Source organism: Bison bison, unplaced genomic scaffold (genome assembly GCF_000754665.1).
Source record: "Bison bison bison isolate TAMUID 2011002044 unplaced genomic scaffold, Bison_UMD1.0 scf7180017864317, whole genome shotgun sequence".
In the NCBI taxonomy this organism is placed as follows: domain Eukaryota; kingdom Metazoa; phylum Chordata; class Mammalia; order Artiodactyla; family Bovidae; genus Bison; species Bison bison.
Genome location: NW_011494889.1, coordinates 8617410 through 8631304, shown reverse-complemented (window position 1 = coordinate 8631304; position 13895 = coordinate 8617410). Strand labels below are relative to the sequence as shown.

Genomic DNA, 13895 nt, shown 5'->3' with positions numbered 1-13895 from the left:
TAAAAGAAAGCTGAGCACAGAAGAATTGATGCTTTTGAACTGTGATGTTGGAGAAAACTCTTGAGAGTCCCTTGGACTGCAAGGAGATCCAACCAGTCCATCCTAAAGGAGATCAGTCCTGGGTGTTCTTTGGAAGGACTGAAGTTGAAGCTAAAACTCCAATACTTTGGCCACCTAATACGAAGAATTGACTCATTGGAAAAGACCCTGATGCTGGGAAAGATTGAAGGCGGGAGGAGAAGGGGATGATAGAGGATGAGATGGTTGGATGACATCACCGACTCAATGGACATGGGATTGAGCAAGCTCTGGGAGTTGGTGATGGACAGGGAGGCCTGGTGTGCTGCAGTCCATGGGGTCGCATAGAGTTGGACACGACTGAACGAATGAACTGAACTGAGGCAGGGGGTATGTGTGTGGTAAGGGGAGAGGGAGGGATGGTGCTCATTAAAAGGAAAAAACATCCTTTCCAGGAACCCAAAGGGCGAGGCCAAGGAAATGAACAGAAAGGGATTCTGAAAACACAGAACCTGGGCACTAGAGCCTGTCTCTCTGCACTAACCAGAAAGAGAGAAAGAGGTCCAGGCACCTCCCACCCTTGCACATGGCAATGGAAAATGGCTGAGATATCTTCACTTCTGACTAACCAATCTCCTCAAAAATGTCCCCATTTGAGTCAAAGGGGCATCACCGTTCTTTCCCAAGGCTATTTCAGCTTTGGCCCCGAAAGTCAAACAAAATGAGCTGTCGATCTGCAGGTTTTCCTGCAAGCTGCAGACAGGGGGCTGGGGCTGGGAGCAGGGTAAGAAGGCAACCCCCACAGGGTGGGAACAGGTGGACATGAGGCCCAAGGGAGGACCTGTGAACAGGGCTTCTGAAACGAGCTCTGCCGCACGGATTCCTGAACAAGTTCCTTTTTCCTTCCAACCTTTAAAAAAATATAAAACAGAGGACTTCCCTGGTGGTCCGGTGGTTAGGAGTCTGTCCGCCCACGCGGGGGACACTGGCTCAACCCCTGGTCAGGCGGGATCCTACACGCTGCAGGGCAGCTTAAGCCCTGCAGCACAACTACTGAAGCCTGTATGGCTTCGAGCCCCTGCTCTGCGATGAGCCAAGCCACCATGATGAGAAGTCGCACACCGCGGCCAAGAGCAGCCCCTGCTTACTGCAGCCAGGGAAAGCCCGTGCCGCGCTGGAGACCCAGCACAGCCGAAAATAAACAATCAAGCAGATACAAAGAACTGCACAGAATGCATGTAAGTCTGACGAAGTATCACAAGGCAAACACCTTGCAACCATTCATGTCAAGAAACGAAACTCTGCCAGCCGCTCCAACGCCCTCTCTGCGGACTACACACTGCTAGTGTGGTAATCACCTTCTTGCATTTCTTGACCCTCAAAAGTACATGCCTGGACACTATACTTAAGTCCTGCAAGCTGTCTTTAATGTCTATTTTAATCTACAGGTTTCCCCTTCATCCCTTCTTTCCCTGTAATTTATGAGTTGACAAACCCAGGTTGCGTAACTGCAGACTTCCCCACTATCTGAAGTTCATGGAGCAAGCTTCCTTTTCTCCCTGAGCTGGAGTCACTGCTTCCTTACCAGCACCGCTCTGCTCATCTTCTGGCCCTCCTCTCACAATAAAGATAGACAGCCTCAGAGAATGTCAGGAAATGCTGATGATATTTTGTTAAACAAAGGATGCAGGATGCAAACTGATACATAGGGTATGCTTTCAGCTACGTAAAGGCAAGATGTGTAGGAAAAAGGAGCAGAAGGAAATATGCCCATGAATCAATAGTCGTCCTGGGTGGTAGTGGAATTCTGTGCCTGCCGTTTCTTTCTTCACTTCAGTTTAGTTCAGTTGCTCAGTCGTGTCCAACTCTTTGTGACCCCATGGACTGCAGCACACCAGGCCTCCCTGTCCATCACCAACTCTCGGAGTTTACCCAAACTCATGACTATTGAGTCGGTGATGCCATCCAGCCATCTCATTCTCTGTCATCCCCTTCTCCTCCCACCTTCAATCTTTCCCAGCATCAGGGTCTTTTCCAATGAGTCACCTCTTCACATCAGGTGGCCAAAGTATTGGAGTTTCAGCTTCAACATCAGTCCTTCCAATGAACACTCAGGACTGATTTCCTTTAGGATGGACTGGTTGGATCTCCTTGCAGTCCAAGGGACTCTCAAGAGTCTTTTCCAGCATCACAATTCAAAAGCATCAATTCTTCAGCGCTCAGCCTTCTTTATGGTCCAACTCTCACATCCATACATGACTACTGGAAAAACCATAGCTTTGACTAGATGGACCTTTGTTGGCAAAGTAATGTCTCTGTTTCTTTCCTACATTTCCATAATTAGCATATAACAACAAGATAGGAGACAGATCACTTTGAAACATTTTAAAGAGTGCTCTGAAAGTGTGGCTTGAGATCAAATGTGTCACTCTCCCTTCACAGGACCACCTGGCTCTGCTCTCTGCTCCCACAGCCACCATCAGTCCAGCTCAGACCCTGAGCATCCCAAGCCTGCCTCCCTTGATGCCTCCTGTCTTCTCTGCCCATGTCCTTCCTGCTTCTCTCTGTGCCGCCTACAGAAGAACTCATCTAAAACACGCCAGGTCGCTTCCCAGCTCCTCGGGCTCTCTTTTTTTTCCTGCATCAGCTGTCACCACAGTCGGTGAGCATCGGGGTCACCTGCAGGGCTTGTCAGCACACACTGGGTTCCACCCCTCATGCGACTGCCTCAGGGACCGCAGGGCAGCCGTCTGCACCTCTCCTCTGTCCTCACAAACAAGGCCTGTCCAGCTTTCAAGACCCGGCTCAGGGTCCTCTCTGCCAGGAGGTGGTCTCTGGAAACTTCAGCCAATATTGATCCCTCTCTGCTCTTCCAGGTCAGCCCTAGCGCTCAGAGCCATCTGGAAGAGGAGAGAGCGCACCGAGTGGCTGTAACGACGGGCAAGGTGGCACTTCATCATTTGCTGTCTCCCTCCATCAGACCAGCTCCTCCGGGCAGACCCAGGGAGGGACATCCCAGGGTCCTGTGCCGCCCAGGGGGCGTTCTGCATGTGCCAGGGGAACTGGGTCTGTTTCATTCACAGGCACCCCAGTGACCTTCACGCACAGGCTGCTAATTATTTCCTCATTCATTCACTGTCAGGCAAAACACACTGAGTGAGGACCTACTGTACACCAGGATACACAAGATTTAAAAAAAAAATCGCTTTTCTTCACAAAGGCCAAGAATTACAACAGTGTGAGTTAGAACAGAAAGGGCTCTGTAAGGAGCCCTTCCAACTGCAGCCCAGAGACCACTGCGCAGACCACCTCGGCCGGAGAGGCAGGTGTCAGTGCTGCCAGGAAACACACAGTTGCGCATGCACCCTTGCGCAGCCATGGGGGAGGCTTGGCCGCCCGTCACAGGCTCCGTTGTCCCCCAGCTAAGCCGCCCTGGAGTCGGGGCGAGGATTTATGGCAGATATTGTTAGGAGAACAGATGTCCAGGCAGGCGGGCAGAGCAACTGGGAACAATGGTCGTGACTGTGCCAGCCTGAGCCCCTCTGGAGGGAGGCAAGAAGACCCTGCAGCGTCTGAGGCATTAAGTGCCTGAGGAGCAGGCCCCCAGCCCGTTTCTTCAAACACCTGGGGCGCTGGGCCCTTAGGCCCTCTGCCCAGGGAGACAGAGCTAAAGACACCGTGGACTGTAGGGCAGGTTCTGGCTTCTCCATAACCTTGGACAACGTTTCCTCCTTTGTGCCCCAGTTTCACTATCTAATAACACCTTTTTAAACAGTGGTAAAGCTAAGACTTTAGGCTCCCAATGCAGAGGGTCCGGGTTTGATCCCTGGTCAGGGAACTAGGTCTTACATGCTGCAACTAAAGACCCCACATGCCACAACTAAGACCGAGCACAGCCAAGTAACTAAGTAAATATTTTAATTAAGTAAATTAATTAAATAACCTTAAGAAAAAAAAATTTTTTTGAGTCTTCCCTGTAGCTCCAGTACTCTTGCCTGGGAAATTCCATGGATGGAGGAGCCTGGTGGGCTGCAGTCCATGGGGTCACAAAGAGTCGGACACGACTGAGCGACTTCACTTTCACTTTTCACTTTCATGCATTGGAGAAGGCAATGGCAACCCACTCCAGTGTTCTTGCCTGGAGAATCCCAGGGACAGGGGAGCCTGGTGTGCTGCTGTCTATGGGGTCACACAGAGTCAGAAACGACTGAAGTGACTTAGCAGTAGCAGCAGCTGTAGCTCAAACGGTAAAGAATCTGCCTGCTACACAGGAGACCCAGGTTCGATCCCTGGGTTGGGGAGAACCTCTGGAGAAGGGAATGGCAACCCGCTCCAGTCTTCTGGCCTGGAGAATCGCCATGGACAGAGGAGCCTGGAGGGCTTTAGTCCGTGGGATCACAAAGACTCGGACACGACTGAGCGACTAACACTAGTATTACTAAGACAATTTTTTTTAAGTAGCAAAGCCAAAAAACAAGATGATAGAGATCCCTGTTGGAAAAATAAAAGGAGAGATGAAAACAAACAATAACAATGCCACTCTGTAAAAGCAAGAGGTCGTACAAGGAGGTTGGGAGGGATGACCCATCATGGGCGCCTTGGGGCGGGGAGCCCCGGATGCACTCAGGGTCCGCGGCGCTGGATCCTCAAGTGGGGGCCGGGCGTGCAGCAGGATCTCGGGGAGCTTCTGAAAGGCAGAGGTCCCGGGCCCTCCACTGACTAGTGGCACACAATCCTTGTCCACCAAACCCCCAGCAAGTCAGAGAGGCTTGAGGTATTCTGAACCACTCACAGTTAGGAGACACGAGCCCAGAGGTGGGGATAAATCATTCTCTAGAAGAGGAGGAGGGGAGGGGCCTCAGCCTCAGAGCAAACCCCAAGGGAGCCCGGAGCCCAGCGGGCGCCAAGAAGGACCGTCACAAGCGAAGCGCCCTTCCTTTCTGCTCCCCACTCTAGAGGTCTGCTTCTGGAGAGCAGACAACCGCTCCTCCTTCTGCAGGCTCACCAGCCCTTCGGCACCTGCTGTTTCAGCCACTCGGGGCCAAGTGCTGGGCTGCCCCTTCGTCCAGCCACCACACTGTCCCAGCACACTTCCCTAGTCCTGCGCACTTAATGCCTCGGCCCTAACAGATGCACCCTGCTCAACTGCAACTTTAGGATTCAGAACACAGGCCTCCTTCTCCAGGAAGCCTTCCCAGATGCACTCCTTGGCTCACTCCCACGTGGCCTGCACCCGTTAGGTGCTCACTACACCATTAAGATGGCAGCACTAGTTACATGATATCACAGTTACCAATGTGCCCACCAGAGCCTTGGTGGCTCAGATGGTAAAGAATCTGCCTGCAACGCAGGAGACCCGGGTTTTATCCCTGGATCGGAAAAATGCCCTAGAGAAAGGAATGGCAAGCCACTCCAGTATTCTTGCCTGGAGAATTCCACGGACAGAGGAGCCTGGCGGGGTACAGTACATGGGGTTGCAAAGAGTCAGACACGACTGAGTGACTAACCTTTCACTTTCACTTTTAACGTGCCCATTGGTGGCCGTAACAGAGCAGGCTTCTCTTGGTCTTATTCAGCTCTCTGCCCCCAATACCTACTTCAGTGCCCAGCATAAAACAGGCAGCAATATGCACAGGCAAATCTCATTTCCAATGGCAACCCACTCCAGTACTCTTGCCTGGCAAATCCCATGGATGGAGGAGCCTGGTAGGCTGCACTCCGTGGGGTCGCTAAGAGTCAGACACGACTGAGCAACTTCCCTTTCACTTTTCACTCTCATGCATTGGAGAAGGAAATGGCAACCCACTCCAGCGTTCTTGTCTGGAGAATCCCAGGGACAGGGGAGCCTGGTGGGCTGCCATCTCTGGGGTCGCACAGAGTCGGACACGACTGAAGCGACTTAGCAGCAGCAGCAGCACTTTATTTCATTTCACAGATACTGAGGTGTTTCTTTTTTTTACAAATTAAAGGTTGTGGCAACCCTACAATGAGCAAGTCTATTGGCACCATTTCTCCAACAGCATTTGCTCATTTTGTGTCTCTGTGTCACATTTTGGTAATTCTCACCATATTTCAAGCTTTTCTGTTATTATTGTATTCGTGATGGTGATCAGTGATCTTTGATGTTAATACTTTGGCTGAATGCTCAGATTACGGTTACCATTTTTTTCTGCACTAAAATACTTTTTAATTAAGGCATGTGCATTGTTTTTTTAAAAGATATAATGCTATTATGCACTTAATAGACCACAGTATAATGTAAACATAATTTTTATATGTCCTGGGAAACCAAAACACATGTGTGACTCACTTTGCCACAATATTCATTTTACCGTGGCGGTCTGGAAGTGAACCTACAACATCTCTGAGGTCTGCCTGTATATTTAGGCAGATCGGGAGAAAGGGAGGGGAGGAAATTTAAAGTCAAACAATGGAAAATTTTTCAAAGCGCTTGGGAAATTAGAGCAAATATTTTCTTAAGCACTGCCTATGTGCCATGGAGAAACCTAAGACACAGGGAGGAAGGGTGCCCACAATGGCAGAGTTGGGTCAGAACCCAGGCAGTATGGCTCCTCCTCTCAACTCTCTGCCACGATACCGATGGTTCAAAGGAAAGATAGAGTAAAATCTGGGAAAAAAAAAAAAAAAAGAGCTCCCTCTGCAGTCCTTGCTCCTGGGCTAGGGGTTCACAGCAACTCCACACGTCACCCTTTGGACAAAGCACAGTTCGAGGCTACCGTCCACGGAAGCAGGAGCAGTTTATGCTGAAGGTCTCCCAGTGAGGTGCCAGGGACCCTTCTGCAGCCTCTGGGAGAGTCTGGGAATCAGCGGTTCCAGCTGGGAGCTCTAGGAGGCCTAGAACCAGGAACAGGGCCAGTGCCACCCAGAGCCTCTGTGTACCTGCCCACCTGGCCCCTTGGGGCCCAGAGACAGGCTAGTCGGGAAGATGGCTCAGCAGCCCAGGGGGCTTCACTCAGGAGAAGCTGTGGAGAAAAGCAAGAACTCCTGCGGCTTCAAAGTGGGCAGGAAAGGACCTTTCTGGAGGTCCAGTAGTTAAGACTCTGCTTCAACTGCCAGGGGCTCAGGTTCAATCCCTGGTCAAGAAACTAAGATCCACCCACATGCTTTGGGCACAGCCCCACTCGTCTCAAAAAAAAAAAAGGTAGGCAGGAAAGAAAATATATTAGAATCAACCAGAGTGACTGAAAACGAACCATACGCCAGGCACTTGCAGAGGTGTGTCCCCGAAGGATTTAATTTTCACACCCACCCAGTGAGGCGGCTGTCATTCTCCTTGTCTTACCAACAGGACACTCGGGCCCTGTTCTGCTGGAACGCGTGAGTGAGGAGGCAACCCTGCCACATCCGGGCATTTGACCGAGGCTGAGTGAGAACGTAAGGGTCTCTGGGTAAAGCTGCAAGGATACTTGGTCTTTGTTCTCTCTCTTCAAGATAGAACAAAGAAAACGGGACTTAGACTCCAGAAGAAACTTTCTTGACTGTAAAGAGGGGTCAGAGAGAATACTTCCCGGGAGGGACCCCTGAATGGTGCTTCGCTCTAGCAAGCGCCTTTCTGCAGGCAGGAGACCGGACCACCTGGCCTCGGTCACCACGAGGCCACTGACATGCTCGGAGGTCTCCTCAGACAACTTGGCTCTAGCTCCAGTCTCATGGGAGGCTCTTGGACAACGTAAATCTGAGGTTAAATTCATCCTTTGCGGGACTTCCCTGGTGGCCCAGTGGTGGAGACTCTGAGCTCCCAATGCAAGGGGCCCAGGGTTCAATCCCTGGTCAGAGAACTAGACCCCATGTGCCACAATGAAGAGCTCGCATGCCACAGCTAAGACTCGGCACAGCCAAATAAATAAATACTTTTTTCAAAAAACACTTTGTGAAATTTGACAAACAGATGGGGTAGAAAGTTCTGATATTGAAATGACGTGTGGAGTTGGCGGTTTTAGTCAGTGAGTATAAAGTTGGCACGAGTGGTACTGATGGATAGAAGCCTCCTGTTTGGCCTGTTGAATAACATAGTTCGTCAAGCCAGCAGTGACCGAGATGACCATGGGAGTGTAGTAGGCAACCCGCTCAGGAAGCCCCGTCCTGTGTGGGCACGCCCACTGGGAGGTCTCAGAGGACACAGAGCCCATCTGTTGTTGTTCCCTGGTTGCTCAGGCCAACGCTTTTGCCTTGGCCTGGAACAGAAGTCTCCCCTAGTAGGTCACGATCAGTCCTGGAACGCAGGACACCCTGGGGGCGGGGGGCCGGGGGGCCTGGATCACACACGGGATGTTCAGTCTAGTCTAGAGAGGGGTTCCTGATTCTGAAGTTTCATGTCAAACTACACAACTTACTGGTTTGAATCAAACACAGAATTTACTATTCACCATCGAACAATCATATGACAGTGATTTTGCAGTTTACCTAGACGTGGGGCTTCCTTAAGGGGTCCCAGGACCAAAGGGGTTCAAAACCTCTCCACCCTCTTGCGAGAAACCAAGCCCTGGAAAGATTAAAGCCCTCACCCAAAGTACCTGCCAGCAGGAGTGGCCTTCCCTCCAGCCTCCTGTTCCCAGTGGCCAGTAGCCACCTCTGAGTCGAGGGGGCCCAGGGTGGGGTGTTGAGTGTCCATAAACCACAGCGTACATGCTCCACCCAGGACCTCATGACACTCACTGCACCCCCACACAGGTCAGGCCAGGCAGGGGTCCCCGACTGGAGGACTGACCCTATGGTCCCTAGGGGAGGAGTCCCCCACTCCAGGAGCTCCAGGACGCTGCAGGTCCTCCTGCCTGGCCCCCACCTTTCCCTTTGATCCCAAAGAAGGTGGAGAGCAAAGAAAAATCCCCAGTTGGCATTGATTCGCCCAAAGCAAGAGGAACACAAAGGCTGCGCCTGTTTCCATGGAGATGAGATCAGTGAAGCAAAGGAACAAAACAGAGCAAGAAACACAAACCGTCACCACCTTCCGGGCTTGCGTGATCGATGTCGGTGGGCCAGAGCCCTGACAGGAAGACACTGGAAGAAAGAAGGGTAATCAGAAGATCAGCAGCCAAACCGAGAGCGCTTTCAGCTGCTGTGAGGACGCGGTGGCCTGCCCCCACCCCACCCCACCCCGCCCGCCCCCAAGCCTACAAATTAGCCTGGCCCCCACTCTTGAGAAAGACCCTGAACAACAACAACAAAAAATCCCAACCGAAGTCCAAAGTGAGTCATTATTCACTTTACAAAAGGATTCTTTGCTTGACAAAGAGATTCCTTGAAAGGGCCAGATCCCAAGGTGCACGAGGAGCATTGCTTTGTTTCTTTATTTACTCCTCTGGGGCGGAGGAGAAGAGACTAAGCTCCAGCTGAAAGTCGGTTTAGACAAGATGACAAAATTCCTGCGGGGAAGGCACAGGGGGTGGAGTCGACTCTGCTTCAAAAACATTTGCTGGGAGAGGCCCTCGGGAAATCCAACCAGGGCAGCTTTCAGATAGAAGGCTTGAGAGCCTGTGGCCTGTCCCCCAGAAAGGACCCAGCCAGCCGGGGAGATCGGGCAGCAAGGCTTCCAACAGGTCCCCACAGGGTGGACCCCAGAGCCCTCAGGCTGCAGGGAAAGTGGGGAGCAATCAGGGGCGGCCTTTCCCTCTGGGGGAGGAAGAAGGCAGGAGGCCAGCAGGGAGCTCAGCAGGTGGCAGGACCCGCTCTGACCTTTATCAGGTGACATCCGTAAAGCGCCTCCGTGTGTGTGGTGCCATCCCAGAGAGTCTCAACCAGGCCTTCACGCCACCCCGTCTTTTGCTTAATTCCTTCGAGGAACAAGTGTAACCACGGCAAGACTATTTCCTGAGCGTGCCCACTAGCCATTGTCTCCTGTACCCCCTCAACCAGCCCATGAGAGAGACACTGTCGTTGCCCATTTACCCGTGTGCAGACAGGCTCAGAGAGGCACATAACTTGGTCACACAGCTAGTAAGTGACAAAGCCAGGATTCAAAAACAAAGGTCTGCCCAACTTCAAGGTCTCTGAAGGCTAAATGCCTGCCGCATCAGCCCGTTTCACAAAGATGCCAAGGAGGAGAGAATGTAGGTGAGTTGCCCTGAGGCAGGGGACGAGCTCAGAGGACCAGTTCTCCTGACATACCCAAGGCGGGTTTGCTTTGTGATCACTCCCCTGGGATGGCACCCAGCTTTTCTGGTGGGGTATGTGGACTGCTCGGGGGCCATGAAACCACTCAGCAGGCCCAGGTTTCAGAGTACCTCTCTGCCACTCAAGACTGTAGCATCAATGCCCCCGCTAGCTAACTGCGAGGACCTGGGAAGAAACACGGGCCAAGGGCCAGGGTTGTCACCAGGGAGACCCTGGGAGGTTCGGGCTCAGTCCCTGCTCCACCAAAGATTCCCAAAGAGCCACAGGCTTTGAAGTGAGCAATGTAATGTTCACAGAGCCACAACCCAGGGTAGCCTCTCCAGGAGGCATCTGGTCAATGGTCTGCCCATCAAGGTACATCTGGGAAATTTAACTCCCTGACATGGCAGGCCTTCAGGGAATCAATTTCCAGAACCTCCACGCCCCCATGGTCTCCTTCCGTATCGATGTGCTGGGAACCATCTGAGCCCACCAGTTCTCTTTTGAGGTAGCCCTCCTCAAGACTACCTAAAAGGCCGGCCCATCCCCACAGCCATGCCAGCTTTACCCTGGCACTTTGACCTGACAGAAGCCATGAAACAAAGGGACAACTCAAGAATGCAGTGCTCCTGGAAGGAGTCTCCTGAGGATGGACACTGAGAAGGGAGCTGGCCTTATCTTACCAAGACCGACTACCATGCATAACCATCTGGTTATTCCAGGATTAGAGTTAGGAAGCAAGGAAGCCGACACAGGGATGCCTGCTTAACACATTTATTTGAATCAAACAATGGAGTCAGACTTTTTCTAACACAAAGCATGATTTGGCTCATCGTCTAACAGCAAGATCTGGCCTTGCGAATTAAGAGCTACAGCAGACATTTTCCACAACCGTTGTGAACTGAATTTGCCATTCTAGGCTTTCATGAACATATATTTGAAGAATATGACATACAATAAGCCTGGAAATACTCTCTACTTAAAGTTATGAGAAAAAAATGCTTATGTGAATTTTTAAGTGTATAGGCCTTCCCAGGGGGTACAGTGGTAAAACAATCCGCATGCCAGTGCAGGAAACATAAGAGACTCCAGTTCGATCCCTGGGTTGGGAAGATCCCCTAAAGTAGGAAATGACAGCCCACTCCAGGACTCTTACCTGGAGAATTCCATGGACAGAGGGGCCTGGCGGGCTACAGTCCAAGGAGTCACAAAGAGTCGGACATGACTGAACAACTGAACACACACACTCATAAGGGATATAGTTTTTTGTTTTATAAATTTTAAATTATAAATTTAAATTATAAATTTTATTTTATAAATTTATTTTATAGTATTTTTTTTGTATTCTTTTGACAGCTGTGAAAGCAAAAACAGTTTTAAGCCTGTGCCTTTCCTTCCCTGGAGCCATACTCAGAGGCTATGCCTTCCACACCACCCACTGGGCCATGAGTGTAATCGATTCTCAAGAGAAGGCGGCTGCAAGGGACATGACAAGCATTAGACCTAAAACCTGGGTATAAGTTTATTTCTGCTACTTCTTAGCTGTGTGGATCTGGTAAAGTTACACACAATCCCCGACATAAAGTTACTCATAAGCTCATGGGAATAATGCCGTAAGAGACATATTAAAAATCCTGATATGGTGATAATGATAATATTAAATGAATAACAGAGAAACGCACTACACAAATAGCCCCAAATAGTAGCCAACCAGCAAGTGTTTTCTGTTTGGCTTGCACAACGCTATGGTCCTTGTCTCCAGATGATGCTAATAACTGGTATTTACTGAGCATCCACTGTGTGCCAGGCACTGGACTAGGTGTTTCACAGGTCCTAGTTCATTTCGTTTTCACATCAGTCTTATGGATAGCGCGTCCTTCTCATCTCCCCAGTTTACAAGCACAGTAAGCTTACATACTTGCCAAGCTCAGCGAGCATTTAGGGTCCAATGTGTGTGCGTGCTACGTCGGTTCAGTTGTGTCTGACTCCTTGTGAACCTATGGACTGTAGCCTGCCAGGCTCCTCTGTCCATGGGATTCTTCAGGCAAGAATACTGGAGGGGGTTGCCACGTCTCTTTCCTGTGACTCCTGCATTGCAAGTGCATTCTTTACCGCTGAGCCACCAAGAAAGCCCTTAAGGGCCAATGAAAGTGAAAGAAGTGAAAGTGTTAGTCACGCAGTTGTGTCTGACCCTTTGCGACTCCATGGACTACAGCCTGCCAGGCTTCTCTGTCCAGAGAATTCTTCAGGCAATACTGGAGTAGGTAGACATTCCCTTCTCCAGGGGATATTCCCAACCCAGGGATCAAACCTGAGTCTCCTGCATTGCAGGCAGACTCTATCATCTGAGCCACCAGGGAAGCCCACAAGGATCAGTGGGTCTGTTCAATTCTAGAGCATGTGCTGTCAACTCACCCTACTCAAAGGGTGGTCTCCAACTGGCAGTGTCTGCACCGAGACCCTCTAAGAAATGCAGGATCCCAGCCCCTACTCCATAACCTACTGAATCAGAATCTGCGTTCTAGCAAAATTGATGCATGATTCCTACCCCATGCACATCCAAGCTAGAGACACACTGCTCTAAACCACCAGCCCAGCTGATTTACATCTTGGTTTTATCTTGCTGAAGGTAATGTTAGAATATTTGCTTTCTCCACATGCACACACACACACAGCTGGCAATTAAAGCAAGCAAGATAGTTAGAGATTACAATAATCCATCAGTAACACATGCTGAAGAATTGATGCCTTTGAACTGAGCTGTTGGAGAAGACTCTTGAGAGTCCCTTGGACAGCAAGGAGATCCAACCAGTCCATCATAAAGGAAATCAGTCCTGAATATTCATAGGAAGGAGTGATGCTGCGGCTGAAACTCCAATACTGTGGCCACCTGATGCAAAGAGCTGACTCATTGGAAAAGACCCTGATGCTGGGAAAGATTGAAAGCGGGAGGAGAAGGGGACGAAAGAGGATGAGATGGTTGGATGGCATCACAGACTCAATGGACGTGAGTTTGAATAAACTCCGGGAGTTGGTGATGGACAGGGAGGCCTGGCGTGCTGCAGTCCATGGGGTCGCAAAGAGTCAGACACAACTGAGTGACTGAACTGAACTGAACATATGCAAAATCCATGTTTTAAAAAGGGCTAGGAGGACTCATATCAAAGTGTCATCAGCAGTTACCTCTGAAGAGTGGTGTGAGATGGGGAGAAGAGGTGGTCAAAGGGGGACCATTTGAATTATTTGAAATTTTTAATGAAAGCAATGGAGTTGTATATTGGTTACATAATTTTCTTCAAAGCATGCTTTAAAACACACTCTGGGGGACTTCCCTGGCAGCCCAGTGGTTAAGCCTTCACCTTCCAATAGGTTCTAACTCTGGTTGGGGAGCTGGGATCCCCCATGCCTCGTAGCCAAAAAAATAAAGAACTATAACAAAAAACACATTCCAGATCACTGGAAATTGATGGTCTTTCATGAGCTATGTCTACAGGAGGCAACTGATGGTCCCCTGGAAGGCCAGGAAGGGGGACCCTAGGGAAGTACGATGGAGGAAAAGGATCAAAGAATCTGGAATCAAAAGATCCAGATTCAAGGCCAGGCTGTGCCCTGAATTTGCCTCAGGACCTCAGGGCCCCCACTTGGCATCTCTTGGCCCGTGATTTCCCTGCATAAATGGGGGTGCTCCCCCCACACCCTTCTGGGCTCACAGAGTGGCTGCAGGGACCAATCGTGCATCAACATGCACCAGAGGCCCATGTGAAGGG

At 50.5% G+C, this 13895-nt stretch overlaps 1 long non-coding RNA gene across 1 annotated transcript in view; it reads right to left on the bottom strand.

Annotated features, from left to right (window-relative positions):
* The window catches only part of LOC104997929, a 46614-nt gene that overhangs the window by 21241 nt on the left and 11478 nt on the right, over positions 1-13895 (bottom strand). Inside the window, exon 2 of the long non-coding RNA XR_826379.1 lies at positions 8975-9036. This is a non-coding gene — a long non-coding RNA (uncharacterized LOC104997929). The remainder of the gene's footprint in view (positions 1-8974; positions 9037-13895) is intronic.